Source organism: Mytilus galloprovincialis, chromosome 10 (genome assembly GCF_965363235.1).
Source record: "Mytilus galloprovincialis chromosome 10, xbMytGall1.hap1.1, whole genome shotgun sequence".
Lineage (NCBI taxonomy): Eukaryota > Metazoa > Mollusca > Bivalvia > Mytilida > Mytilidae > Mytilus > Mytilus galloprovincialis.
The window spans coordinates 4,938,064-4,964,537 of NC_134847.1; the positions used below are offsets into that span (position 1 = coordinate 4,938,064).

Here is a 26,474-nt window from a genome sequence, read left to right on the forward strand (position 1 = left end):
TGGGAAGTGTTCAAGTGAGAATTGGAGGCTTAGGGAATAAAAGAAAGTGAGACGAAATGATTTGCCCATGTTCAATTTCATGTGGAACAATTTTGAGTAATCATATAAAACGTTCATTTGACAGATGAAAAAAAGGTTAGAGATGTTGAAAAAATTCCTCAAATCCTAAAATGCGCCAATTACGAATTTAATAAAAATCCAAAAGGACAAGTTATTCAGTTATAATGTTTTCCGTACCTTAGACGATGGTTAACTATTAAAATTAGCCAAATTGTTGTCATGTCAGGTTGGCCGAGTGGTCTAAGGCGCCAGACTCAAGGTTAATACCTTCCCATTCGTGGGAATGAGTGTTCTGGTCCACGAATGTGGGCGTGGGTTCGAATCCCACATCTGACACCATATATTTTTGATCACTTTCTACACTTCATTTGTAACATGGTTTCATGAAATGGTCTTTTGCGAATTTGTTAACGGTTAAACATTTAGTATATAGTAAAAGCTATTACGAAAGAAAAAAACCCTCATATGCGACATTCATGTTATACTTTCTTGTCCAAATCAGAGTGTCATAATTTAGTAAGATTATCAATTGCTGAACCATCAGTGGATTGAAAATAGCTCATGTAAACTCAGTTTGAGGAAAGAGCCAAATGAAATTCATCCTCAATTATCAAAAATAGATTTCACATAGTGGGTAGAACGTTAAAACGGAGGAGTGAGTTTTTAGGACGGAAGAAGAAATTGTTCACTCTTGAATGTTATCGTTTTCCCAAAGAACGCTGAATTAACTTCATGTTTGTTTTAAAGTTTGTGATTGGATTTTCCCAACCACCGTTCAATACGCATGAAGTCCGTGCAAATGTGTAGCCGACTGGTGTGTCCAAAATGCAAACGGAAAAAAATGTAGGTACTGACTGAAAGCATCAAGTGCATGAAAGTAGATAATTCGCAATTCGTAGTCAGTTGGAAACAGGTAATATTCATTATCGTTCATTTGTAGGAATTCTTTTTAAAAAAAAAACCTCGTCCGCGTTCTTAGCTCTCTCTCTCTCTCTCTCTCTCTCTCTCTCTCTCTCTCTCTCTCTCTCTCTCTCTCTCTCAAAATAATCGACAGGGTTGGAAAGTGTCTTTTGGATAGAAAAATTGAATTGTTCAGTAAAAAATTCTTGGCAGCGGTGGGATTCGAACCCACGCCTCAATGAGACTGGTGCCTAAAACCAGCGCCTTAGACCGCTCGGCCACGCTACCTTACGACTTTTCTGCTGATATTTTATGTATTTGTCAACTGGCTTCGTGAAAAAAGATGTTGGTTTGTTTAGTTTGCCCTATATGGTTCTAGTGGGAAGTGTTCAAGTGAGAATTGGAGGCTTAGGGAATAAAAGAAAGTGAGACGAAATGATTTGCCCATGTTCAATTTCATGTGGAACAATTTTGAGTAATCATATAAAACGTTCATTTGACAGATGAAAAAAAGGTTAGAGATGTTGAAAAAATTCCTCAAATCCTAAAATGCGCCAATTACGAATTTAATAAAAATCCAAAAGGACAAGTTATTCAGTTATAATGTTTTCCGTACCTTAGACGATGGTTAACTATTAAAATTAGCCAAATTGTTGTCATGTCAGGTTGGCCGAGTGGTCTAAGGCGCCAGACTCAAGGTTAATACCTTCCCATTCGTGGGAATGAGTGTTCTGGTCCACGAATGTGGGCGTGGGTTCGAATCCCACATCTGACACCATATATTTTTGATCACTTTCTACACTTCATTTGTAACATGGTTTCATGAAATGGTCTTTTGCGAATTTGTTAACGGTTAAACATTTAGTATATAGTAAAAGCTATTACGAAAGAAAAAAACCCTCATATGCGACATTCATGTTATACTTTCTTGTCCAAATCAGAGTGTCATAATTTAGTAAGATTATCAATTGCTGAACCATCAGTGGATTGAAAATAGCTCATGTAAACTCAGTTTGAGGAAAGAGCCAAATGAAATTCATCCTCAATTATCAAAAATAGATTTCACATAGTGGGTAGAACGTTAAAACGGAGGAGTGAGTTTTTAGGACGGAAGAAGAAATTGTTCACTCTTGAATGTTATCGTTTTCCCAAAGAACGCTGAATTAACTTCATGTTTGTTTTAAAGTTTGTGATTGGATTTTCCCAACCACCGTTCAATACGCATGAAGTCCGTGCAAATGTGTAGCCGACTGGTGTGTCCAAAATGCAAACGGAAAAAAATGTAGGTACTGACTGAAAGCATCAAGTGCATGAAAGTAGATAATTCGCAATTCGTAGTCAGTTGGAAACAGGTAATATTCATTATCGTTCATTTGTAGGAATTCTTTTTAAAAAAAAAACCTCGTCCGCGTTCTTAGCTCTCTCTCTCTCTCTCTCTCTCTCTCTCTCTCTCTCTCTCTCTCTCTCTCTCTCTCTCTCTCTCTCTCTCAAAATAATCGACAGGGTTGGAAAGTGTCTTTTGGATAGAAAAATTGAATTGTTCAGTAAAAAATTCTTGGCAGCGGTGGGATTCGAACCCACGCCTCAATGAGACTGGTGCCTAAAACCAGCGCCTTAGACCGCTCGGCCACGCTACCTTACGACTTTTCTGCTGATATTTTATGTATTTGTCAACTGGCTTCGTGAAAAAAGATGTTGGTTTGTTTAGTTTGCCCTATATGGTTCTAGTGGGAAGTGTTCAAGTGAGAATTGGAGGCTTAGGGAATAAAAGAAAGTGAGACGAAATGATTTGCCCATGTTCAATTTCATGTGGAACAATTTTGAGTAATCATATAAAACGTTCATTTGACAGATGAAAAAAAGGTTAGAGATGTTGAAAAAATTCCTCAAATCCTAAAATGCGCCAATTACGAATTTAATAAAAATCCAAAAGGACAAGTTATTCAGTTATAATGTTTTCCGTACCTTAGACGATGGTTAACTATTAAAATTAGCCAAATTGTTGTCATGTCAGGTTGGCCGAGTGGTCTAAGGCGCCAGACTCAAGGTTAATACCTTCCCATTCGTGGGAATGAGTGTTCTGGTCCACGAATGTGGGCGTGGGTTCGAATCCCACATCTGACACCATATATTTTTGATCACTTTCTACACTTCATTTGTAACATGGTTTCATGAAATGGTCTTTTGCGAATTTGTTAACGGTTAAACATTTAGTATATAGTAAAAGCTATTACGAAAGAAAAAAACCCTCATATGCGACATTCATGTTATACTTTCTTGTCCAAATCAGAGTGTCATAATTTAGTAAGATTATCAATTGCTGAACCATCAGTGGATTGAAAATAGCTCATGTAAACTCAGTTTGAGGAAAGAGCCAAATGAAATTCATCCTCAATTATCAAAAATAGATTTCACATAGTGGGTAGAACGTTAAAACGGAGGAGTGAGTTTTTAGGACGGAAGAAGAAATTGTTCACTCTTGAATGTTATCGTTTTCCCAAAGAACGCTGAATTAACTTCATGTTTGTTTTAAAGTTTGTGATTGGATTTTCCCAACCACCGTTCAATACGCATGAAGTCCGTGCAAATGTGTAGCCGACTGGTGTGTCCAAAATGCAAACGGAAAAAAATGTAGGTACTGACTGAAAGCATCAAGTGCATGAAAGTAGATAATTCGCAATTCGTAGTCAGTTGGAAACAGGTAATATTCATTATCGTTCATTTGTAGGAATTCTTTTTAAAAAAAAAACCTCGTCCGCGTTCTTAGCTCTCTCTCTCTCTCTCTCTCTCTCTCTCTCTCTCTCTCTCTCTCTCTCTCTCTCTCTCTCTCTCTCTCTCTCAAAATAATCGACAGGGTTGGAAAGTGTCTTTTGGATAGAAAAATTGAATTGTTCAGTAAAAAATTCTTGGCAGCGGTGGGATTCGAACCCACGCCTCAATGAGACTGGTGCCTAAAACCAGCGCCTTAGACCGCTCGGCCACGCTACCTTACGACTTTTCTGCTGATATTTTATGTATTTGTCAACTGGCTTCGTGAAAAAAGATGTTGGTTTGTTTAGTTTGCCCTATATGGTTCTAGTGGGAAGTGTTCAAGTGAGAATTGGAGGCTTAGGGAATAAAAGAAAGTGAGACGAAATGATTTGCCCATGTTCAATTTCATGTGGAACAATTTTGAGTAATCATATAAAACGTTCATTTGACAGATGAAAAAAAGGTTAGAGATGTTGAAAAAATTCCTCAAATCCTAAAATGCGCCAATTACGAATTTAATAAAAATCCAAAAGGACAAGTTATTCAGTTATAATGTTTTCCGTACCTTAGACGATGGTTAACTATTAAAATTAGCCAAATTGTTGTCATGTCAGGTTGGCCGAGTGGTCTAAGGCGCCAGACTCAAGGTTAATACCTTCCCATTCGTGGGAATGAGTGTTCTGGTCCACGAATGTGGGCGTGGGTTCGAATCCCACATCTGACACCATATATTTTTGATCACTTTCTACACTTCATTTGTAACATGGTTTCATGAAATGGTCTTTTGCGAATTTGTTAACGGTTAAACATTTAGTATATAGTAAAAGCTATTACGAAAGAAAAAAACCCTCATATGCGACATTCATGTTATACTTTCTTGTCCAAATCAGAGTGTCATAATTTAGTAAGATTATCAATTGCTGAACCATCAGTGGATTGAAAATAGCTCATGTAAACTCAGTTTGAGGAAAGAGCCAAATGAAATTCATCCTCAATTATCAAAAATAGATTTCACATAGTGGGTAGAACGTTAAAACGGAGGAGTGAGTTTTTAGGACGGAAGAAGAAATTGTTCACTCTTGAATGTTATCGTTTTCCCAAAGAACGCTGAATTAACTTCATGTTTGTTTTAAAGTTTGTGATTGGATTTTCCCAACCACCGTTCAATACGCATGAAGTCCGTGCAAATGTGTAGCCGACTGGTGTGTCCAAAATGCAAACGGAAAAAAATGTAGGTACTGACTGAAAGCATCAAGTGCATGAAAGTAGATAATTCGCAATTCGTAGTCAGTTGGAAACAGGTAATATTCATTATCGTTCATTTGTAGGAATTCTTTTTAAAAAAAAAACCTCGTCCGCGTTCTTAGCTCTCTCTCTCTCTCTCTCTCTCTCTCTCTCTCTCTCTCTCTCTCTCTCTCTCTCTCAAAATAATCGACAGGGTTGGAAAGTGTCTTTTGGATAGAAAAATTGAATTGTTCAGTAAAAAATTCTTGGCAGCGGTGGGATTCGAACCCACGCCTCAATGAGACTGGTGCCTAAAACCAGCGCCTTAGACCGCTCGGCCACGCTACCTTACGACTTTTCTGCTGATATTTTATGTATTTGTCAACTGGCTTCGTGAAAAAAGATGTTGGTTTGTTTAGTTTGCCCTATATGGTTCTAGTGGGAAGTGTTCAAGTGAGAATTGGAGGCTTAGGGAATAAAAGAAAGTGAGACGAAATGATTTGCCCATGTTCAATTTCATGTGGAACAATTTTGAGTAATCATATAAAACGTTCATTTGACAGATGAAAAAAAGGTTAGAGATGTTGAAAAAATTCCTCAAATCCTAAAATGCGCCAATTACGAATTTAATAAAAATCCAAAAGGACAAGTTATTCAGTTATAATGTTTTCCGTACCTTAGACGATGGTTAACTATTAAAATTAGCCAAATTGTTGTCATGTCAGGTTGGCCGAGTGGTCTAAGGCGCCAGACTCAAGGTTAATACCTTCCCATTCGTGGGAATGAGTGTTCTGGTCCACGAATGTGGGCGTGGGTTCGAATCCCACATCTGACACCATATATTTTTGATCACTTTCTACACTTCATTTGTAACATGGTTTCATGAAATGGTCTTTTGCGAATTTGTTAACGGTTAAACATTTAGTATATAGTAAAAGCTATTACGAAAGAAAAAAACCCTCATATGCGACATTCATGTTATACTTTCTTGTCCAAATCAGAGTGTCATAATTTAGTAAGATTATCAATTGCTGAACCATCAGTGGATTGAAAATAGCTCATGTAAACTCAGTTTGAGGAAAGAGCCAAATGAAATTCATCCTCAATTATCAAAAATAGATTTCACATAGTGGGTAGAACGTTAAAACGGAGGAGTGAGTTTTTAGGACGGAAGAAGAAATTGTTCACTCTTGAATGTTATCGTTTTCCCAAAGAACGCTGAATTAACTTCATGTTTGTTTTAAAGTTTGTGATTGGATTTTCCCAACCACCGTTCAATACGCATGAAGTCCGTGCAAATGTGTAGCCGACTGGTGTGTCCAAAATGCAAACGGAAAAAAATGTAGGTACTGACTGAAAGCATCAAGTGCATGAAAGTAGATAATTCGCAATTCGTAGTCAGTTGGAAACAGGTAATATTCATTATCGTTCATTTGTAGGAATTCTTTTTAAAAAAAAAACCTCGTCCGCGTTCTTAGCTCTCTCTCTCTCTCTCTCTCTCTCTCTCTCTCTCTCTCTCTCTCTCTCAAAATAATCGACAGGGTTGGAAAGTGTCTTTTGGATAGAAAAATTGAATTGTTCAGTAAAAAATTCTTGGCAGCGGTGGGATTCGAACCCACGCCTCAATGAGACTGGTGCCTAAAACCAGCGCCTTAGACCGCTCGGCCACGCTACCTTACGACTTTTCTGCTGATATTTTATGTATTTGTCAACTGGCTTCGTGAAAAAAGATGTTGGTTTGTTTAGTTTGCCCTATATGGTTCTAGTGGGAAGTGTTCAAGTGAGAATTGGAGGCTTAGGGAATAAAAGAAAGTGAGACGAAATGATTTGCCCATGTTCAATTTCATGTGGAACAATTTTGAGTAATCATATAAAACGTTCATTTGACAGATGAAAAAAAGGTTAGAGATGTTGAAAAAATTCCTCAAATCCTAAAATGCGCCAATTACGAATTTAATAAAAATCCAAAAGGACAAGTTATTCAGTTATAATGTTTTCCGTACCTTAGACGATGGTTAACTATTAAAATTAGCCAAATTGTTGTCATGTCAGGTTGGCCGAGTGGTCTAAGGCGCCAGACTCAAGGTTAATACCTTCCCATTCGTGGGAATGAGTGTTCTGGTCCACGAATGTGGGCGTGGGTTCGAATCCCACATCTGACACCATATATTTTTGATCACTTTCTACACTTCATTTGTAACATGGTTTCATGAAATGGTCTTTTGCGAATTTGTTAACGGTTAAACATTTAGTATATAGTAAAAGCTATTACGAAAGAAAAAAACCCTCATATGCGACATTCATGTTATACTTTCTTGTCCAAATCAGAGTGTCATAATTTAGTAAGATTATCAATTGCTGAACCATCAGTGGATTGAAAATAGCTCATGTAAACTCAGTTTGAGGAAAGAGCCAAATGAAATTCATCCTCAATTATCAAAAATAGATTTCACATAGTGGGTAGAACGTTAAAACGGAGGAGTGAGTTTTTAGGACGGAAGAAGAAATTGTTCACTCTTGAATGTTATCGTTTTCCCAAAGAACGCTGAATTAACTTCATGTTTGTTTTAAAGTTTGTGATTGGATTTTCCCAACCACCGTTCAATACGCATGAAGTCCGTGCAAATGTGTAGCCGACTGGTGTGTCCAAAATGCAAACGGAAAAAAATGTAGGTACTGACTGAAAGCATCAAGTGCATGAAAGTAGATAATTCGCAATTCGTAGTCAGTTGGAAACAGGTAATATTCATTATCGTTCATTTGTAGGAATTCTTTTTAAAAAAAAAACCTCGTCCGCGTTCTTAGCTCTCTCTCTCTCTCTCTCTCTCTCTCTCTCTCTCTCTCTCTCTCTCTCTCTCTCTCTCTCTCTCAAAATAATCGACAGGGTTGGAAAGTGTCTTTTGGATAGAAAAATTGAATTGTTCAGTAAAAAATTCTTGGCAGCGGTGGGATTCGAACCCACGCCTCAATGAGACTGGTGCCTAAAACCAGCGCCTTAGACCGCTCGGCCACGCTACCTTACGACTTTTCTGCTGATATTTTATGTATTTGTCAACTGGCTTCGTGAAAAAAGATGTTGGTTTGTTTAGTTTGCCCTATATGGTTCTAGTGGGAAGTGTTCAAGTGAGAATTGGAGGCTTAGGGAATAAAAGAAAGTGAGACGAAATGATTTGCCCATGTTCAATTTCATGTGGAACAATTTTGAGTAATCATATAAAACGTTCATTTGACAGATGAAAAAAAGGTTAGAGATGTTGAAAAAATTCCTCAAATCCTAAAATGCGCCAATTACGAATTTAATAAAAATCCAAAAGGACAAGTTATTCAGTTATAATGTTTTCCGTACCTTAGACGATGGTTAACTATTAAAATTAGCCAAATTGTTGTCATGTCAGGTTGGCCGAGTGGTCTAAGGCGCCAGACTCAAGGTTAATACCTTCCCATTCGTGGGAATGAGTGTTCTGGTCCACGAATGTGGGCGTGGGTTCGAATCCCACATCTGACACCATATATTTTTGATCACTTTCTACACTTCATTTGTAACATGGTTTCATGAAATGGTCTTTTGCGAATTTGTTAACGGTTAAACATTTAGTATATAGTAAAAGCTATTACGAAAGAAAAAAACCCTCATATGCGACATTCATGTTATACTTTCTTGTCCAAATCAGAGTGTCATAATTTAGTAAGATTATCAATTGCTGAACCATCAGTGGATTGAAAATAGCTCATGTAAACTCAGTTTGAGGAAAGAGCCAAATGAAATTCATCCTCAATTATCAAAAATAGATTTCACATAGTGGGTAGAACGTTAAAACGGAGGAGTGAGTTTTTAGGACGGAAGAAGAAATTGTTCACTCTTGAATGTTATCGTTTTCCCAAAGAACGCTGAATTAACTTCATGTTTGTTTTAAAGTTTGTGATTGGATTTTCCCAACCACCGTTCAATACGCATGAAGTCCGTGCAAATGTATGAAATGAATGGTGCAAAATCCTGCATTCTAGACATTTTTAGAGAGTTTGATAATGTTTATAATTTGGACACAAGTTTTTTATATTCTAAGACTTTTACTAACACCAAATTTTTAACAAGTTTATTTAAATTTATATGTAAGATAATCATCCAAATATCACTGATTTTAGTCTGCTGCCAGAACATAGAACAAACATCGATTCAGTAGAGTTTGCCAAATTTTTCTATTGACGGTTCAGTCAAATCGTTTCAGAATCATAATTTGGTCTGCTGATATCCATATCGCGATGAACATGGAGCATGGAAAGACCGCACAATCTCTTGCCACTCATGCATGCTCTTTTCCAAGTTTTCAGTCGTTTCAGGGCAGTCTATGTTTCTAAAGGTAGCACATTATCAACAACACAATGATCAATGTCTTCTTCCAATTCCTTCTCCATTTAGCAATTCGTTAGCAGCATCGGTAGTAACAGTTTTGTTTGCAAAAGGAAATTAAGCTTTCCTGTAAGCACCATCATATAGTTGCAGTTACAAAATATTAAACTTGCTTTTATGCTGACAAAGAGTAGACAAACTAGGGATAGAATGAGATAAGATACAGGTATATGATTCTATCTATATAGTAAGTATATCTGATATGGGTACAGGGGAAATTGGAATGGAGTTTTTGACGTTTACATGTAGGTCCGTAATTTCCAATTATTTCTGGAAATAATTGGTGGTATTTTAGTTCCAGAATCTATAAATTTAGGGGTTAGGGGTTGGGGTGTCCGATTCCGAAACCCCGAACATAAAGAAACAAAAAAAAAAACGTAAAGACGAAATCCTGTGTTAAAGGTTCTACCATTCCTCAATAATATCAAATTGGAATTTGGGATATTCTTTCAATTTCTAGCTCACCTGGCCCAAAGGGCCAAGTGAGCTTTTCCCATCACTTTGCGTCCGTCGTCGTTAACTTTGACAAAAATCTTCTCCTCTGAAACTACTGGGCCAAATTAAACGAAAATTGACCACAATCATCATTGTGGTATCTAATTTAAAAAATGTGTCCGGTGACCCGGACAACCAACCAAGATGGCCGCCATGGCTGAAAATATAACATAGGGGTAAAATGCAGTTTTTAGCTTATAACTCAAAAACCAAAGCATTTAGAGCAAATCTGACACTAGTAAAATTGTTTATCAGGTCAAGATCTATCTGCTCTGAAATTTTCAGATGAATCGGACAACCCTTTGTTGGGTTGCTGTCCCTGAATTGGTAATTTAAAGGAAATTTTGCTGTTTTTGGTTATTATCTTGAATATTATTATAGATAGAGATAAACTGTAAACAGCAATAATGTTCAGCAAAGTAAGATCTACAAATATGTCAACATGACCGAAATGGTTAGTTGACCCCTTTAGGCGTTATTGCCTTTTATAGTCAATTTTTAACCATTTTTCGTAAATCTTAGTAATCTTTTACAAAAGGTTTCTCCTCTGAAACTACTGGGCCAAATTAATCCAAACGAGGCCACAATCATCTTTGGGGTATCTAGTTTAAAAAATGTGTCCGGTGACCGGGCCATCGAACCAAGATGGCCGCCACTGCTAAAAATAGAACATAGGGGTAAAATGCAGTTTTTGGCTCGTAACTCAAAAACCAAAACATTTAGAGGAAATCTGACAAGGGGTAAAATCGTTTATCAGGTCAAGATCTATCTGCCCTAAAATTTTCTTCGAATGAATCGGACAACCCATTGTTGGGTTGCTGCCCCTGAATTGGTAATTTTAAGGACATTTTGCTGTTTTTGGTTATTATCTTGAATATTATTATAGATAGAGATAAACTGTAAACACCAATAATGTTCAGCAAAGTAAGATTTACAAATAAGTCAACATGACGGAAATGGTCAATTGACCCCTAAGGAGTTATTTAACTAAAATTTTCCACTGAAACTACTGGGCCAAGTTCATTACAGATAGAGACAATGATAAGCAGCAAGAATGTTCAGTAAAGTTAGATGTACAAACACATCACTATCACCAAAACACAATTTTGTCATGAATCCATCTGCTTCCTTTGTTTAATGTTCACATAGACCAAGGTGAGCGACACAGGCTCTTTAGAGCCTCTAGTTAAGGTTAAAGAAACATGGAAAAAAACTAATCCATGCATGTTTCATATTATTTATATTTTATCTATCTGTAAAGAGAAAGATTAAAGTTCGTGAAATGAATACGCAGACAGGACTGCATGCCCCCTTGCGAAGCCCAGTATACTTGATTTGTCAAAAGTTGGTGAAACGGAGAAATGAATACAACTGCCCCCTTCCAAAGACAAGTACTTGATTTGTCAGTCTACTTATCGTTTTTGGATTGTACCAATGAAGTTATATGCAATACTCAGACTCTGTTCACAAAAATAGTTTACTAGAATTATTCCTTCTTTACCTTCGGTGTTGCTTTTCCTTTTTCTGCAAGAGCCTGTTTTTAACTAGAGATCCATGATGATTATCGTTACTAGGTTAATGTAATTGAGAAACATCACCCGTTGAGATGCTGAGTTATATCCTGAGGAAGAATAGTTTAAAAGGAATGATGACAAGTTATAGAAATCAAGGTTGAGACAGAACAACAAATGACTATTATATTTATATGCTAGCTTCTGCCTGGTATATATGTATACAAAAAAATAATCAGTGTCAAAATTTTATTGAGGCAATTGCCTCACGGGTCTCGGAGTCACGGGTAGCTACGGCCTTGCCTTCCCATTTGCGTAAATGAGTGTTCTGGTCCACGAATGTGTACAGGTAATTATTGGTTATCGTTCGTTCAGCTAGATAGCGTCTTCGGTAGAGAAAAACGGAATTACTTGTTAAAAAAATATTTTTAGCGATTCAAACCTCAATAAAACGGTGCAGTGTGTTCAATTTGGCCGAGTGACCCAAGCCATGATCATTTGGTGTAACCGTCAGATTCAAGATTGGATAATATAGTCGTTGGATCTGTCACGCCTAAGAAAGTATTCAATTATGAATGTGGGTCTTATTAAATAAGAGGAATATGTACAAAATAATTTGACCAAACTTAGTTAATTTTTTACCAATCCTGTATGTACAACAACAATGTATTTACAGAACAAAAAGTTTTTTTTATTCAATATAATGTGTTAACCCTTATCACCCCATAGTAGTAATAAAAACATAAGTGATCTCCCCTTAACCGTGTAAAGGAAAATGCTAAATAATTAGACATAGACACCTTACAAATATAGATTTATTTCGTCTTCAAACCATTGTTCCACTACTAAATTGTCTATTCTAACTAGCACGCTCGATATTATAAATATGGTCTACGAAAATAGTGGTATCAATTACTTTTTGATAAATTGCGTGCTCATATGGGCGCGTTCAAAGCGGTTCTAAAGTTTGATTTGTCTACCTAAAGGAATACTTCTTAGCGTCATAATATCATGCGGCAGAAAAACATCGCTAAGTGTGCCTTTACAAAGTCTGAATGTGAATATATAGAAGAAGAAGATCATGTATACATGTAACTGTTCAAACTCTTTTATGTCGATAAAGTTAGAAACAACAACAAATAAATATGTAAATTGAACCTACTTTGATACGATAACTGCGCTTATTGCGGACCTGTTTCTGTATTGTTGCGAGTTACAATGTATTGTTGCGAATTACAATGTATGTCTAAAAAGAAAGCAAACAACATATGATACACACATTTAATAACACTCTTTTTTATGTTTGGTGATATTATGGCTCTCAATAATGACGACTTCAGTATGTACACTAAAGGAAGAAAGTTATCCTGTTGAACTTTCTTTGAATAAAACCAATACTAACAATGAGCACTACCCGTTCCTGGATGGTGTTACTCTATCTACATCGGGAAGATAAATTCTAAATTACGATAAAAGAGATAATGTTTCATTTCCTATTATTGATTATCCGTTTTTATATGGTGATGTTCTCTTGGCACGAACTTAACCTTTTAACAGACTTATTCACAAGGGATATAGGTACGATAATGTTTTTGGAGTTAATATTGATTCACTCATAAGGTCTTCGCAACTGAAATATTATAAAAAAATGTATTTCTTTTTACAAATGAAAATATGGTATTTTATACTGCCAAAATCTGCTATGAAATTTTAATAAAGCGAAAATGTATTTTATATTCATGATATACATGTAGTTGACTTAAGTTGTATTTGTATTATAATTTATGAAAAATTGTTTTATATATAGTCTCTCATAACTCTTTATAGAGTGGCTCTTGTTGTTAATTTGTGTTTTAAAAGGCTACTTATATTTTATATGTAACAAGTGGTGAGACTTTAATAAAGAATTTGTCTTGTCTTTATTTTAAAACAAGCTTTTGGGTTATGTTCTTCTCTAATAATTTATGATGGCATGACACTCAAACCCTAACAGAAGGGATTATGATTGATTTTCACCTGCCGCATAATTGCGCCTGTCCCACAGCCTTTGTTTTTTTTTGTGTGTTTTTTTTTGTGTGTGTTTTTAAATTTGTATGTTTCGGAGTTTATAGTGTGGCGTCCATTTCGCAAAACTGTAGTTTACATCATTGTTAAGGTACTAGCCGAATGTCGCCTCTGCTACGTTTAGAATTTATTGGTTGCTTCGTGCTATTTTCTTCTTTTTGGTTGGGTTGTTGTCTCTTTGGCACCTTAATCATGGTATGAGTTTTTTGTTGTTTGTTTTTTTCGTTGTTGTTGCTGTTCAAGTATATACTCTGAACCTTTTGCGGATCGAAAAGGGGGGGGGGGGTTTATATAGGAATGCCACTGAAGTATGACTGTAGCTGGTCCTCTTTTATGCCAAACTGTGTTCCCTTTTCATAAAAAGTCCTGGATCCGCCACTGTAATATTCGTTAACTTTTTTAAATCTTCTCCTCTACTACTGGGTATTTAGTAGGAATTATCGCCCTAAATTATCAATATAGTCTCATGAAGAAAATTTCCTGACGACTCCTTATTGAAGTTTTTGCTCTCGTATGGGATGAATCAGTAAGAATATATATCCTCTCGCACTAGAGACGGCTTAGTTCATACCAACATTTTTTTTGGTTAGTTGCTTTTAGTTAAATCGTGATTATTCCTTGTTTTGTATTTTGCTCGGCTGTAATTTTTTTAATTAATTTTCATTTTTATATTGGATGAAAAAAAACCGTATTTTTCAGTTTGACAGTATATTAAATATAAGAAGATTTGAAATGGTGATCTGGTTTTTATGTCGAATAGTTATTTGATTTATTTATTTGCTTATGAGTATTACTTAGATATGGGCAAATCAATGCGAACTATGGTTCCTCAGTGGTTTTCATAAGCACTCTGCTACCAAGAATTAATATTTGGAATCTTGTCTCCATATATAGCCTATCAAAAAAATCATTCAGAAAAAAAAACGTGTTTTGAAAAAAAATTTAACACTAGACATCGATATTATCCTGAGACTACTATAAGTAGTCTCAGTATTATCCAGGCAAGAGATCATTATATATTGTGATTTCTGTTATATATGTCTCTGTTTTAATGTTGGAGGGGTTTAAATGAGACAGCAATAAAAGGATCCAAATAGCCAAAAGATTTCTTGAAATTTACCCTTATTTGTGCCTCTTTACATTTTACCTGTGATCGCAACCGGATATTGGTTTTCACTGTCAAGCATGTGATCATTCTTTTAAAATCACAGAAGCGTTTTAATGGCGATGTAAGGTGCGACTTGTTTCTCACCTGTGAAATGATCATGTAGTGGATTTTAATACGAAATATTAATTCTTATATCATCTATGTCGTAATTAATTAATTGTGCCGATTTATTTAGTGTGGATTTATAATTTATAGTTATATAGAAATTTGACATGAAGACGTTTGTACAGAAAAGCGAAAACATAACGGTAGGTGCATTTTTGTTTTTCTGGAATATTTAAATGTCTTTATATACATGTATTAATAATGCCTTTTAAAAAGTATTTGAGTCTGGTAGGATTTAAATGTTGAAAACGTACTGCCAGTGTTCAAGTAAAACTCATCAAAAAGATAACATTGTTATAATTTGTAAAAAAAAAAAGAAAGATAAAGAATATTTGTTGAGAAAAAGATTAAATTATAAATACAATATTGAGTATAGATCTAAGTATATTGTGATAATTTATAGTGGATATAAACGAGTATTTCTATGTGGAATTAAAAAAAATGTGTTTCGTAGATTGTACAGCATACAGTCAAGGATTTGTATAGTCGTACTATACAAATACTATACAAATCCTTGGTACAGTTAACATGGTTAAAATTGAAAACAAAATTTACCGGATTTATCAAAAAAAAAAAAAAAAAAAAATACTCAAAAAATTAATAAAGATTTTTATATATTATATTCCTTGTTTTACTTACATGGTCCCAATACATTCATCATACATGTATTCATCATTTACATATAGTATAAGTACATGTATGTGCCACGTTGAGTCCAAATAAAAAAGTATGTGTGGTTCCAGTTACATCTGAAAAAAAGTTAGGGTAAGGTAGGGATTTTTTTTTTTTATTTTATGTTTTTTTTTTACATTGAGTCTATGGGAGCAACATTCTGACTTTAACAGTGCTTAATGAAAAATGACAATAAAATCTTTAGGGTAGGCTATTTTTAAGCCGTAAAAGTAGGGACAGTAGGGTTACTGGTACCACACATATATTTTTATTTGGCCTGAATAATAAAACACAACAAAATTAAGTACATTCAGCACACTTTGTAAAAAATTCTCTCTTTTTTTTTTTTTACTCTTTCTCATTAGATTTGATTTGCCCAATTTGTAAAGCTGAAATTATTGAAGACAACACATACATGACATGAGTCAATGATTGTTTCTGAAGAGATTTTACTGAAACAAATATGTTTGGACTTCTGTCTCATACATGTACATGTACATATTGTATTGTAATTTGTATTATTTTTACCTATAATCAATCAGTTAAAGTAATTAATGCATGATTTAGGTCAAGAATTACATTTATTTAGGGTACCTGTAATTAGCATTCTCATACATACACAATTGTACATACTTTGTATTATTTTAAGTCTGGTTCCAATATTGAGAATTCTAACAGGAAGAAAAAAATCCAAATATTATATGCATACACATGTCAGTATTTTAAAATACCTATGTTTATATAGACACGATTGATTTAACTGAAAGGCCATGGTAGTCACAATTTTTTGAAAAAAACTATTGAAGTTATTAATATTTTCTGAAAATCTTAGAGAAGAACATTTTCATGTCTTATAACATCCAACAACAATGCTAGAATCTTGCATTTTTTACATGTACATGATGTGTCGACATAAAAAAAAAAGAATAATATTATTATATTCTTGAAAATGTATAGATGTTTATATCACCATGGATCAGTAGATAAACTATCAGTACAAATTAAAATGATAAAGTAAGACCATCTTTAGAAACTTTTAATAAGATAACATTATTAAGGAACAGAGAGGCTCAAATTTATATAAAGTGGGGTCTGTAAAAAATCTGAAAATTGTACTTAAATTACATAAATTATTGGCCATAAAGCTTAAATGAATCTGACTAATCATGTAGATGTGAAACATTTGTATTTTGTACCTGTTTTTAAAAATGTAGGAGTCATCTGATAATTGAATGTTCAAATTCACCAATCATGTCAATACGACAATAGCAATTTATTTACATTGATTCATGTATATCACTTTTGAAAGAATTTAAACATACATGTACATTTACAAAAATGTATTTGAATTACTGATGTTAGACTATGCTGCGTGAGAGCAAACTTGAGGTAAAACTATGTGTACAGTACATACATGTATACATGAACATGTAGTTATAATAATTTTGAGAAAAAACTGTCAACATATTTATTTTGGGTGTAAATGTTTTATTTTCAATTTTTTTGCATATGCATGTAGTAACCAAGGAGCTAACACATTTTGCTTTCTGTTTTATATTTTGTCAACTACCTTTCAATAACTAATTTCTTTTGGACAAACACTCAATTTTTGAGTTATACAAATGTTCTTTGTTGGACATGAGAATAAGCCTAAAACCTAACACTCAAACATGTTATTTTTAATCAAAAAGATTGGTTAACGAAAAGAGAAGTGTAAACAATGGAGAGAGATTAAATATCAACATGTGTGCAATTAAGATTTAAATGTCAATCTAACATGTATATCATATTAGGGCAAATTTTTAAATGAGTATCAATCAGTACGCATGCAACAGGTTTTAAATTTAGTGTTTAAGAGCTATGAATAGTTTGATAAAAACATGCCCTTTATCAATGGCAAAATATGGTTTTCATAACATGGTATAGCAAATGATTTTGGACTTTTCAAGTACAAGAAAAAGATGTTATATAAAACGCATGAAAATGTAAAAGATTATTTATAAATGAACATTATTGATGCTTTTATAGTTTATATAATACAAGGAATTCATGCGCCCTATTTGAACAGGAGATAGATATAAGATGATGTGGCATATATATTGTGCCAATGAGACCATCCAAGTCACAATTGGTAAAAAGTAAACCATTATAGGTAAAGTACAGCCTTCAACATATAGTCTTGGCTCACACCAAACACCAAGCTATAAATGGCCCCAAAGGTGACTAGTGATGAAGTGCCCTTTTTCAAAATTACCCCTTTCTGCCCTTAAATGGTGAGGTGTACGTATACATGACAAGGAAACACTGATGTGCCTACATGTATGTGCCACGATGGTCCAGGTTATATTGACCTAGGGTAGATATGTAAATTAATACATATTTATCAGACAAGTGGCGATGTTGACTTCCCATTGTACATATATGTGCCATGATGGTCCAGGTTATATTGACCTAGGGTAGATGTAAATTAATACATATTTATCAGACAAGTGGCGATGTTGACTTCCCATTGTAATACATATATGTGCCACTGTGGTCCAGGTTATATTGACCTAGGGTAGATATGTAAATTAATACATATTTATCAGACAAGTGGCGATGTTTACTTCCCATTGTACATATATGTGCCACTGTGGTCCAGGTTATATTGATCTAGGTTAGATATGTAAATTAATACATATTTATCAGACAAGTGGCGATGTTGACTTCCTATTGTACATATATGTGCCACTGTGGTCCAGGTTATATTGACCTAGGGTAGATATGTAAATTAATACATATTTATCAGACAAGTGGCGATGGTGACTTCCTATTGTAATACATATATGTGCCACTGTGGTCCAGGTTATATTGACCTAGGGTAGATATGTAAATTAATACATATTTATCAGACAAGTGGCGATGTTTACTTCCCATTGTACATATATGTGCCACTGTGGTCCAGGTTATATTGATCTAGGTTAGATATGTAAATTGATACATATTTATCAGACAAGTGGCGATGGTGACTTCCTATTGTAATACATATATGTGCCACTGTGGTCCAGGTTATATTGACCTAGGGTAGATATGTAAATTAATACATATTTATCAGACAAGTGGCGATGGTGACTTCCTATTGTACCTATTGTTCAATCCCACCTTATCTAAAGTAAATTCTTAACATTGTTTATTATAGAAAGGTAAATAGAAAATTTAATCAACTTGATCCCTATCAACATTGGAAGGCAGACATTAGGCCAAAGGTTATACAGTTATGGATTTAATATTAATAACTTTATAACTAAATACCAGGAAAGTGTGTATACAGGAGTCTTTAAGGATCTAGTTATTTTTAATACTTTGAGAAAATGTATAGATGTTAGACAGTAATTAACTTTGTACTCACAAACTCGACTTTAACAGTCACAATTCGAACAGAACATTGACTTTAACAGTGCTTATTTGTTTTCAAGGGGGGGGGTCGTTTGAACCCCCCGAACCCCCCTGGCTACGGGTATGCCACCCATACACTGTTATTAGTTTTAAGGATAAATTTTCTGATTTGAGAAAACATTAAAAGACCAGTAACAGGCATTTTTGAATTTTAAAAAAAAAAAGGTTTATAAATTGATAGGACCAGTTTTGACAATAAATGTGTAAGTCATGTAAGTGTTGTAATTTACTTGTTGTTGGTTAAACATCAAAAGGACAACTAGTGTTTTCACTTAGGGCTATATTATTATCACCTATCTAGTGGGTTAATTAACCAGATGATTACCTGTATCACCTGCTGTCCACTACTGACCACCTGAATTATCACATTCATAAATCATTATCTATATTTATCAGGTAAATTGACCATTAAAGTTGTTAGTACCTCAGATTATTGTATCCCAGAGCAAATTGTAAGAAATAAATGTTGATAAACAATTTGAATTTGAGGAACCTATGGTTTTAATTGGCTATTTATGGGTTGTATACATTTGATAGTCAGATTTCTGTCTAGGTTGTATTTGGTTTGCATTTAAACCTAACATAAATTTTGATGTGATATTTGTATAAAGTGCTGGTTAAGAGTCATTTTATGATGTATGTGTGCATGTCACATATTTATATTTATATTTATGCATCAAAGTTTTAATGTTTTAAAGCATTTTTTAAAGCTTTTAAAACTTGTTCTTTCCAAGTAAATAAGACAAAATTGGGCGTTTGTTTATCAATGGAATGATCACTTATTCATGTTTTGGGATTAATTTCTATTCCCTTATGCTTTCATAAAATAAACCCAAGGGTGACTGGGGTAAAGAAATATGGTCACTTGGTCTTCTCCCGACCGGCAGTAAAACGCTTGCTGAAGTGGGGCGTCCGTTTGGCTGTGCGGGATGTATCAAGTTCGCAGTCACGTCCGTCAGAAGGGGACGTTAAATCCGATGCCTCGTGTAAAGAGAGTGCCACGCTCTTTGCACGTTAAGAACCCTTGCAACAACTCTTTGAGGGGTCCATAGGTGGCCTGTTGCAAGGCAAAATTTCTGTCCCTATCCAATATACCCTCATTTTCCAGTGGCAGTCCAAATTTCCCCGACCATCATCCTAGATGGCCTCTATTACAACAACCTACCTATTGTATTTATTGTGAACTTGTTCTCGTCCTGAATATGCATGAAATATTTGCCACTGGACGTTAAGCAACCAACAATCAATCAATCTTATGCTTTCACTTGTTTATAATGGATAAAAAGGACCTAGCAATACAATGATCTATTCAATGTATGCTTTTTTTGTTTGGTATAAAAGCTTAAAAAAATAAAATCTATACAGCTGCAATTTAATATCAGTCTCCATTCATTCCAAAATTTATCATGTTTAATGGACAAGGCGAGAAAATGTATTGCATAACACAAGTGATAAAATTAATGTTACATAACACGAAGTAACAAAGGACCAAAATGTATAACAATTGTCAATCTAGGGGAGGTGAGGGGGTCACTGTGTGTGTGTAATTTAGAATATGAAGATCCATTGTAAGCCTAAAGTATGTGAATACATTGTAGCTGTTTGTGGGGGGTGGGGGTGTTACATTTACAGGTATGGGCATGGGGGATACATTTGTTTTTTCAGCTAATATTACACCCCCTTTTTATTTCGATCAGTTGAATATACATTTGTAATTAAAGGGGCACTAGCTGTCAAATTCATGTTCACCGATTCTAATAAATTTGATTTATAACAATGTGAAACATTTACCCAAACTATTAAAAGTCTAAATAAAACAATAAACAAGGCACAGGCATGAAAATACGTAGCTTCGTTTCGTGTGTATTTGAGTGTGGACGCCATCTAATTATTTATCAAGTTGACCTCTATATATAGTCATCCAATGACCATATAAGCGATGATAACATAAATATAGATATAAATAGATTAAGCAAACAGGTGCTGTTGAATTATTCTAGGTCTATTTAATTTCATATTACAGATAAAAAATAAATGTTTATCATCGTTTTTACCTGTAATAGAATGTTTATTTGTGGATCGATTCAGTCAATCAAATGATTTACCTTTGTTTCACTTTCAATGTTGACATTCTTTTCCTTTAAATAACTTTACACATACAATTCAGGTGTTATCCATCTCAAGCTAAGGGGTTAAATTAAAATTCACATGAATACCATGGTTCTCACTAAGGATTTTTGAAGGCGAGTCCAGGGACTCGTCATTTTTAGCCATGATGAGTCCAACAGCCATGACAGCAGGAAGAAAAAAAATATGTTGCAATATAATGTAATATTTTAGTCTCCGGCATTTCCTAATAGACAATGACATTAAATTCAGATCACTTTTAAGCTTTTGCTATAAAACGATGATATTTGTGTTTAACTGTGTTCAGTTTATACAAAATACTTCAATCTTGATGCATCTGTGGACTCACCAGTTTTGAATATGGTGAGTGCAGACAGATTTTGATGAGTCCAGGACTTGTGGACTCGCCTTAGTGAGAACCCTGAATACGGATTCAATAAGGTCGAAGTATTCACTTGCAAGTGAATAACTCATAATCAATGTTTTTTTGCTTAGGCCAAATAAAAAAGTAAGTGTGGTTCCAGTTACATCTGAAAAAAGGGTATGTAGGTAGGGATTTTTTTTTATTTTATGTTTATTTTTAACATTGAGTCTATGGGAGCAACATTCTGACTTTAACAGTGCTTAATGGAAAATGACAATAAAATCTTTAGGGAAGGCTATTTTTAAGCCGAAAAAGTAGGGACTATAGGCTTACTGGAACCACACATATATTTTTAGGCCTTATTTTGACAAAATTGAACATTATTGGCTACTAAAAAGGAATTATTATTTCACTATTTGTTTTCATTATTGATTGAGCCAAAAAAAATAATATATTAGGTTTTTGATATATCTCGCTTTAAAACATTTATGTTTGAAAACCACAAAAAAAATCTACATAGAAAAATGCTCTTTTAGTTCTTTATCTTAATAGATAGAATAATTAAATGAAAATTTGCGTTTTAAGGTTTACAATAAACTTATATAAATCTCATATTATAGATGTGCAAAATGGCAAAAGGGAACAATTTATCAACCAAATAAATCTTTGAAATTATAATATTTAATAAATATGTACGAGGTTAGAAGATCTTTACATTAATCCCTTATACATACAAAATAGAGTGAGTTTGACTGTTAAAAGCTCTGTGTTTTCATTGGAAGGTGAGATGTTTGTCTTCAACTGTCGTCAATAAAGACAACAAATTACTTACTGTTTAGATTTGTATATATAACTTATTTAAAAGTTTGGTACGTCACTGTGGTCAGATAAACATTTACATTAATACCACAGAGACTTGAAAGACTTTTGTATTTTCTGTTTCTTTGACATAATTTTATTTGTATCAGTATTTGAATTAAGCCAATCAAATTCTCCTTTCCCTTAATTAAATATTAGCTGTTACAGAAAAGTTTAAATTGCTAAATAATGAAGGAATTTTGCTTTTTATGTCTTTATTTGCTCTTCAAACAGGTGGATTTTAATTGATCTTTGGAACTATTTTATAAATAGAATGACAACAAGGGTCAGACAGACATAACAGTTGGGTCTGAGCAATTCTCCTCTTTGAAGCATTTTACTGCCTTTCAAATGCTGTTTATTTTATTTGATAGTCTGGGACTATTACATGTTTTATAAATCGCCCAAAATGATATAACTATAACATATGGGATTTGAAATGAATAGATATAAATTTATACGGAGCAAAAGATCTGCTTTTAAGGGTCAGCAAACATATTAAATTACATATATATCTTAAGTAACATTTTAATATTTGTTTCCATCAGTTACCAGCTCCAATTTGGTCCGAGTACACAGTTATCGTCCTTTGATTTTCGTTGTCCACGAATATAGTCCTTAGTGTGGACAGTGTGTTACTTGCCAATTTTTGTTATACCCCTTCCAAATTTATTTCTCCATGTTTTATGCCTCATATAGCAAGTTGGGGGGTGAAATGACACTGTTAAAAAAATTTGGGTCATAAATATTAATGTAAAGTAGTGATTAGGTCCAGCTGAAAAAGGTAAAAAATTAGCACTTCGAAAGCTGTCAAAAGATTTCAAGACCCCCTTAACACAAAACTGTCCATATTTTGAGTTAGAGCTGATGAAATTTCTATAATTTTGATATAATTTGTCCTAAAAGTAGTACAACACACTGTAAAAATATTATTGAGAAAGCGCAGGTGGGATTTTTTTAATTTTCATTTATTGTCTAAAAGAAATGCACTACGAAATAACTGTGTACTCGGACCATTTGGTTCGATCATTAATAACTTTTCTGAAGAAAAAAAAACTCCTTGCTCATGCAATTTTTTTTTTATATTTTATTTATGCAGGAAATAAATTGTTAAAAAACTTCATGAACATATTAATATATATGAGTCTCTGTATGCTTTATCAAAGTGCATTCTGACCATCTGTTTTTAATTTTCATTCTTTGACAGATTTCTAACCAAAAAAATCCTGAAGTTGAACAAAACTTTACCAGCTCTGTTTACTTTTTGGTTAAGGATTTAATTACATTTTAAAAATCTTAGTCTGTCACTGTATTGTAAAAGTTTTAAAAATAATATATTCTGCTTCATTAAGTTTTACCTCCTTAATAGTACATCAAACAATTAATCAAACATTGTAAAGATGTGAATGTACGTTTGACTACAGCTATGTCATTAAGTACTTAACTATGTGTGACCATCATACAACTGAGTTTGAAAAGAGGATGGGACCAACTAAATTTAGTTATAATTAACTTAAATCATTATGAGAGATGCTATAGAATTTAAACTAAATTGCTTTTTCTATTTGGGTGGAGTTCACTTTTCTAAAATTTTGCCACAGGCAGTCCCACTTGTCTTTAAAAACAGTTTTACATATACCCAGGCCGGGTACAATTTTATATGTTATATAAAAAGTATATATATGGATATCTTTTTCAAATACATATTTGCCATTGCATTTAAAATGCTGCTTTTTTTTTTAAATCTGCTTTATGTAAGCTAAATTTGAAAAATGAATTACACTTTATGATTTCTACCTACAGTGGCAACTACCCCAACTCTGACTTCCCTTAATTCTCCAATAACTCTTAAGATGTGAATTGGTCAACATCCCCCCCCCCCCCCTCTGCCCCTTTTCCCCCACTTCCAACAACTTACCCTGTCAACCCCCTCCTGTATTTGAGGTTTTTTTTCTGATGTGAAAACTTAGTTTCAGTTGAACTGAAGTTTCAAATTGTTGCATTTAAAATAAAAATTTAATTGGTGACAAGTCATATCCTGTTACTGTTTATGCATTGAACCTTCTATTTTCACATAAAAACTTTCTCCTGTAGAAACTAAATAAAATGTAGTCTTAGGCCAATTAAAATTAATTGATAGATTTTCATCCCCGCCCGCCCCTCTGAAATCGTCCCGCCCCCAATTTTTTTATTTTATAAAATTTACGATTTCCGGATTTCGTTCATTCCCGTTACCGGTAACCGTTAAAATTTCGTTTCATCCTCAAAGCTCAAGTAAATCGAACAAAAATGATTAAGTCGACCTTTCCGCTGCTCTATGATGACAACATCATCTTCCGAGAGTAAAGATTGATAACGAGAATGACGTGAAATATTGGTGTTACGAGAAACACGCTGTTTCCAAGACTGCAAATCGCGGTATGTCACAAATTTCTGTGATTACGGAAAACTGCGGACTTTTTTATTTATGCAATGACTTTGTCTCAGGAAATTTAAACTGTAAATGATACCCAAAGCGCAAGATTCGTGGACACCATTGATACAGAAAACATGACTGGATTAAAGATATTGAAACACAAGCACAAACTTGTCAGATTTATGACCGTTTATTGAATTTAAAAAGTTGACTAACATATGCAATTTATTTATGCAAGCCCTTTGATTTCACCCATGGCTGTCTTTTTATGTTGACAAACAGCAAATGTCCCAATACACCCAAAAAGAGTCATTAAACAACAACTTTTTTTTATTATTAAGTTCATGTTTTGCATGATAATTATATTTTCATCTTGCATATAAAGTACCAACCCTATTATTTTCAACACTCTCTGAGTTTTCATTTTATTCTGTACTCATAATAATTGTGTTGCATACCAATGCATATGCTTCATTTTATGGAAATACAAACCATTGTTTAGAAACCCAAATACATTTGGTGTAGGTAGTCTAACTCACACGTTTTTGTTCTTAAGTTTTTAAAGCCGCAATTAGATATATTTATTTAAGGATTGGAAAAATTATGTAAGATTCCTCATACTTGTGTATATAAAAAAGAAGATGTGGTATGATTGCCAATGAGACAACTACATGTATCCACAAAAGACCAAAATGACACAGACATTAACAACTATAAGTCACTGTACGGCCTTAACAATACATGATATAAGCTTATTATTTCACTTGCATATATGAAGAACTCGTCACAAAACATGCAAAAGGTTTTCATATGAAATAAAATTTAAAAAATAAAATCCTCCCACCCGCCCCATTTTTTTCAAAAATTTGGATGAAAATCTACTAATTAATTTTAGTTGGCCTTATCATCAAGTACTTTTATAGCTTACTTGATACATTATGTGTTTTGCTCATAGTCGAAGGATGTCACTGACCTTTTATTTGCTTACCAATTAGTCATTTGACCTCTGATGTGTAATTGTTTCATAATGGCAACCTGCTGTTACCAGATTCATCTTTGTATTCCTTAAATACAATCATGCATGAGAACTTAAGTATTCAGTCCAGTTTATATACCAGACTTATAATGGTCTGTCACTTCATTCTAAGCTTCTGACCGTGCTGAGACTGTTTTATATTTAGACTTTGTAGTGGAAGAAGACTTTCAAGTCGTCTGAAATCCTATACAGTTTGCTGGTTATTTCTGAAGTCATTGAACAGTTTCCAGGAACTGTAACCTAATCCCTTTCTATGCATTATAACATTATAATTCCATGCCATCACCTGTGTGTGACAGACACTGAATTGTACACACATCATTGCATCATTTTATAAAACAAAGACAGAGAAACATACAGATAGCTTAAAAAACAACTAGTATTAACTAATTTGATGGTCAAAGTTTAAACCTTTGGATCACCACTTTCAAGAACTCTGCAACATAACAAACAGGAACAAACAATGACCATGCATGATGACCACATACATTTTTTGTACATGTAATTGTAGGTAGCATTTGTAGGCTATTGGACCTGATCTTTAATTTGCATTTTTCCTGCTTGTGACATTACTTAGTGGTACACCGGTTTTTATGTTAAAAGCTTTCTTACAATCATGTTAATGGTTGAAATAAACTTTGCTGCATTTTTATTATCAAAGTTTATAAAGAAATTTTATCAGAAAATTTCATCTATAAATTGATGTCTATGATCTGATTTTATTGACATAAAATATTTTCAAATTTTTATTTCTACTCGAGAGAGTTTCAATTTAAATTTATAGTAAAAAATCCTAGGGTTTAATTGTCAGTATACTAAAATTGAAATCTTTTGTGGAGGTCTTTATAAATAATAAATTAATGAAAATTATTCCTGTATG

At 33.8% G+C, this 26,474-nt stretch overlaps 1 protein-coding gene and 13 non-coding genes across 15 annotated transcripts in view; 8 read left to right on the top strand and 6 right to left on the bottom strand.

The window, feature by feature from the left end:
* Positions 1-281: 281 nt before the first annotated feature.
* Positions 282-396, top strand: Trnal-caa (transfer RNA leucine (anticodon CAA)). The gene is made up of 2 exons: positions 282-319; positions 351-396. It is a non-coding gene; the product is annotated as a tRNA-Leu (tRNA).
* A 771-nt stretch (positions 397-1,167) lies between these two features.
* On the bottom strand, positions 1,168-1,248 carry Trnal-uag (transfer RNA leucine (anticodon UAG)). Its single transcript has one exon. It is a non-coding gene; the product is annotated as a tRNA-Leu (tRNA).
* A 372-nt stretch (positions 1,249-1,620) lies between these two features.
* Trnal-caa (transfer RNA leucine (anticodon CAA)) lies at positions 1,621-1,735 on the top strand. Its single transcript has 2 exons — positions 1,621-1,658; positions 1,690-1,735. It is a non-coding gene; the product is annotated as a tRNA-Leu (tRNA).
* Positions 1,736-2,516: 781 nt separating this feature from the next.
* Positions 2,517-2,597, bottom strand: Trnal-uag (transfer RNA leucine (anticodon UAG)). The gene has a single exon. It is a non-coding gene; the product is annotated as a tRNA-Leu (tRNA).
* Positions 2,598-2,969: 372 nt separating this feature from the next.
* On the top strand, positions 2,970-3,084 carry Trnal-caa (transfer RNA leucine (anticodon CAA)). The gene is made up of 2 exons: positions 2,970-3,007; positions 3,039-3,084. It is a non-coding gene; the product is annotated as a tRNA-Leu (tRNA).
* Positions 3,085-3,867: 783 nt separating this feature from the next.
* Positions 3,868-3,948, bottom strand: Trnal-uag (transfer RNA leucine (anticodon UAG)). The gene has a single exon. It is a non-coding gene; the product is annotated as a tRNA-Leu (tRNA).
* Positions 3,949-4,320: 372 nt separating this feature from the next.
* Trnal-caa (transfer RNA leucine (anticodon CAA)) lies at positions 4,321-4,435 on the top strand. The gene is made up of 2 exons: positions 4,321-4,358; positions 4,390-4,435. It is a non-coding gene; the product is annotated as a tRNA-Leu (tRNA).
* Positions 4,436-5,202: 767 nt separating this feature from the next.
* On the bottom strand, positions 5,203-5,283 carry Trnal-uag (transfer RNA leucine (anticodon UAG)). The gene has a single exon. It is a non-coding gene; the product is annotated as a tRNA-Leu (tRNA).
* A 372-nt stretch (positions 5,284-5,655) lies between these two features.
* Trnal-caa (transfer RNA leucine (anticodon CAA)) lies at positions 5,656-5,770 on the top strand. The gene is made up of 2 exons: positions 5,656-5,693; positions 5,725-5,770. It is a non-coding gene; the product is annotated as a tRNA-Leu (tRNA).
* A 759-nt stretch (positions 5,771-6,529) lies between these two features.
* On the bottom strand, positions 6,530-6,610 carry Trnal-uag (transfer RNA leucine (anticodon UAG)). The gene has a single exon. It is a non-coding gene; the product is annotated as a tRNA-Leu (tRNA).
* Positions 6,611-6,982: 372 nt separating this feature from the next.
* Positions 6,983-7,097, top strand: Trnal-caa (transfer RNA leucine (anticodon CAA)). Its single transcript has 2 exons — positions 6,983-7,020; positions 7,052-7,097. It is a non-coding gene; the product is annotated as a tRNA-Leu (tRNA).
* A 775-nt stretch (positions 7,098-7,872) lies between these two features.
* Trnal-uag (transfer RNA leucine (anticodon UAG)) lies at positions 7,873-7,953 on the bottom strand. Its single transcript has one exon. It is a non-coding gene; the product is annotated as a tRNA-Leu (tRNA).
* A 372-nt stretch (positions 7,954-8,325) lies between these two features.
* Positions 8,326-8,440, top strand: Trnal-caa (transfer RNA leucine (anticodon CAA)). Its single transcript has 2 exons — positions 8,326-8,363; positions 8,395-8,440. It is a non-coding gene; the product is annotated as a tRNA-Leu (tRNA).
* Positions 8,441-14,613: 6,173 nt separating this feature from the next.
* Positions 14,614-26,474, top strand: part of LOC143049698 (uncharacterized) — a 60,456-nt gene continuing 48,595 nt past the window's right edge. Inside the window, exon 1 of one of the 2 annotated variants that reach the window (XM_076223372.1) lies at positions 14,614-14,829. The gene's annotated coding sequence lies outside the window, so the exon portion shown is untranslated. Of the gene's footprint in view, positions 14,830-15,432; positions 15,452-26,474 lie in introns of those variants that run through there. The other variant, XM_076223373.1, reaches the window with a different exon arrangement.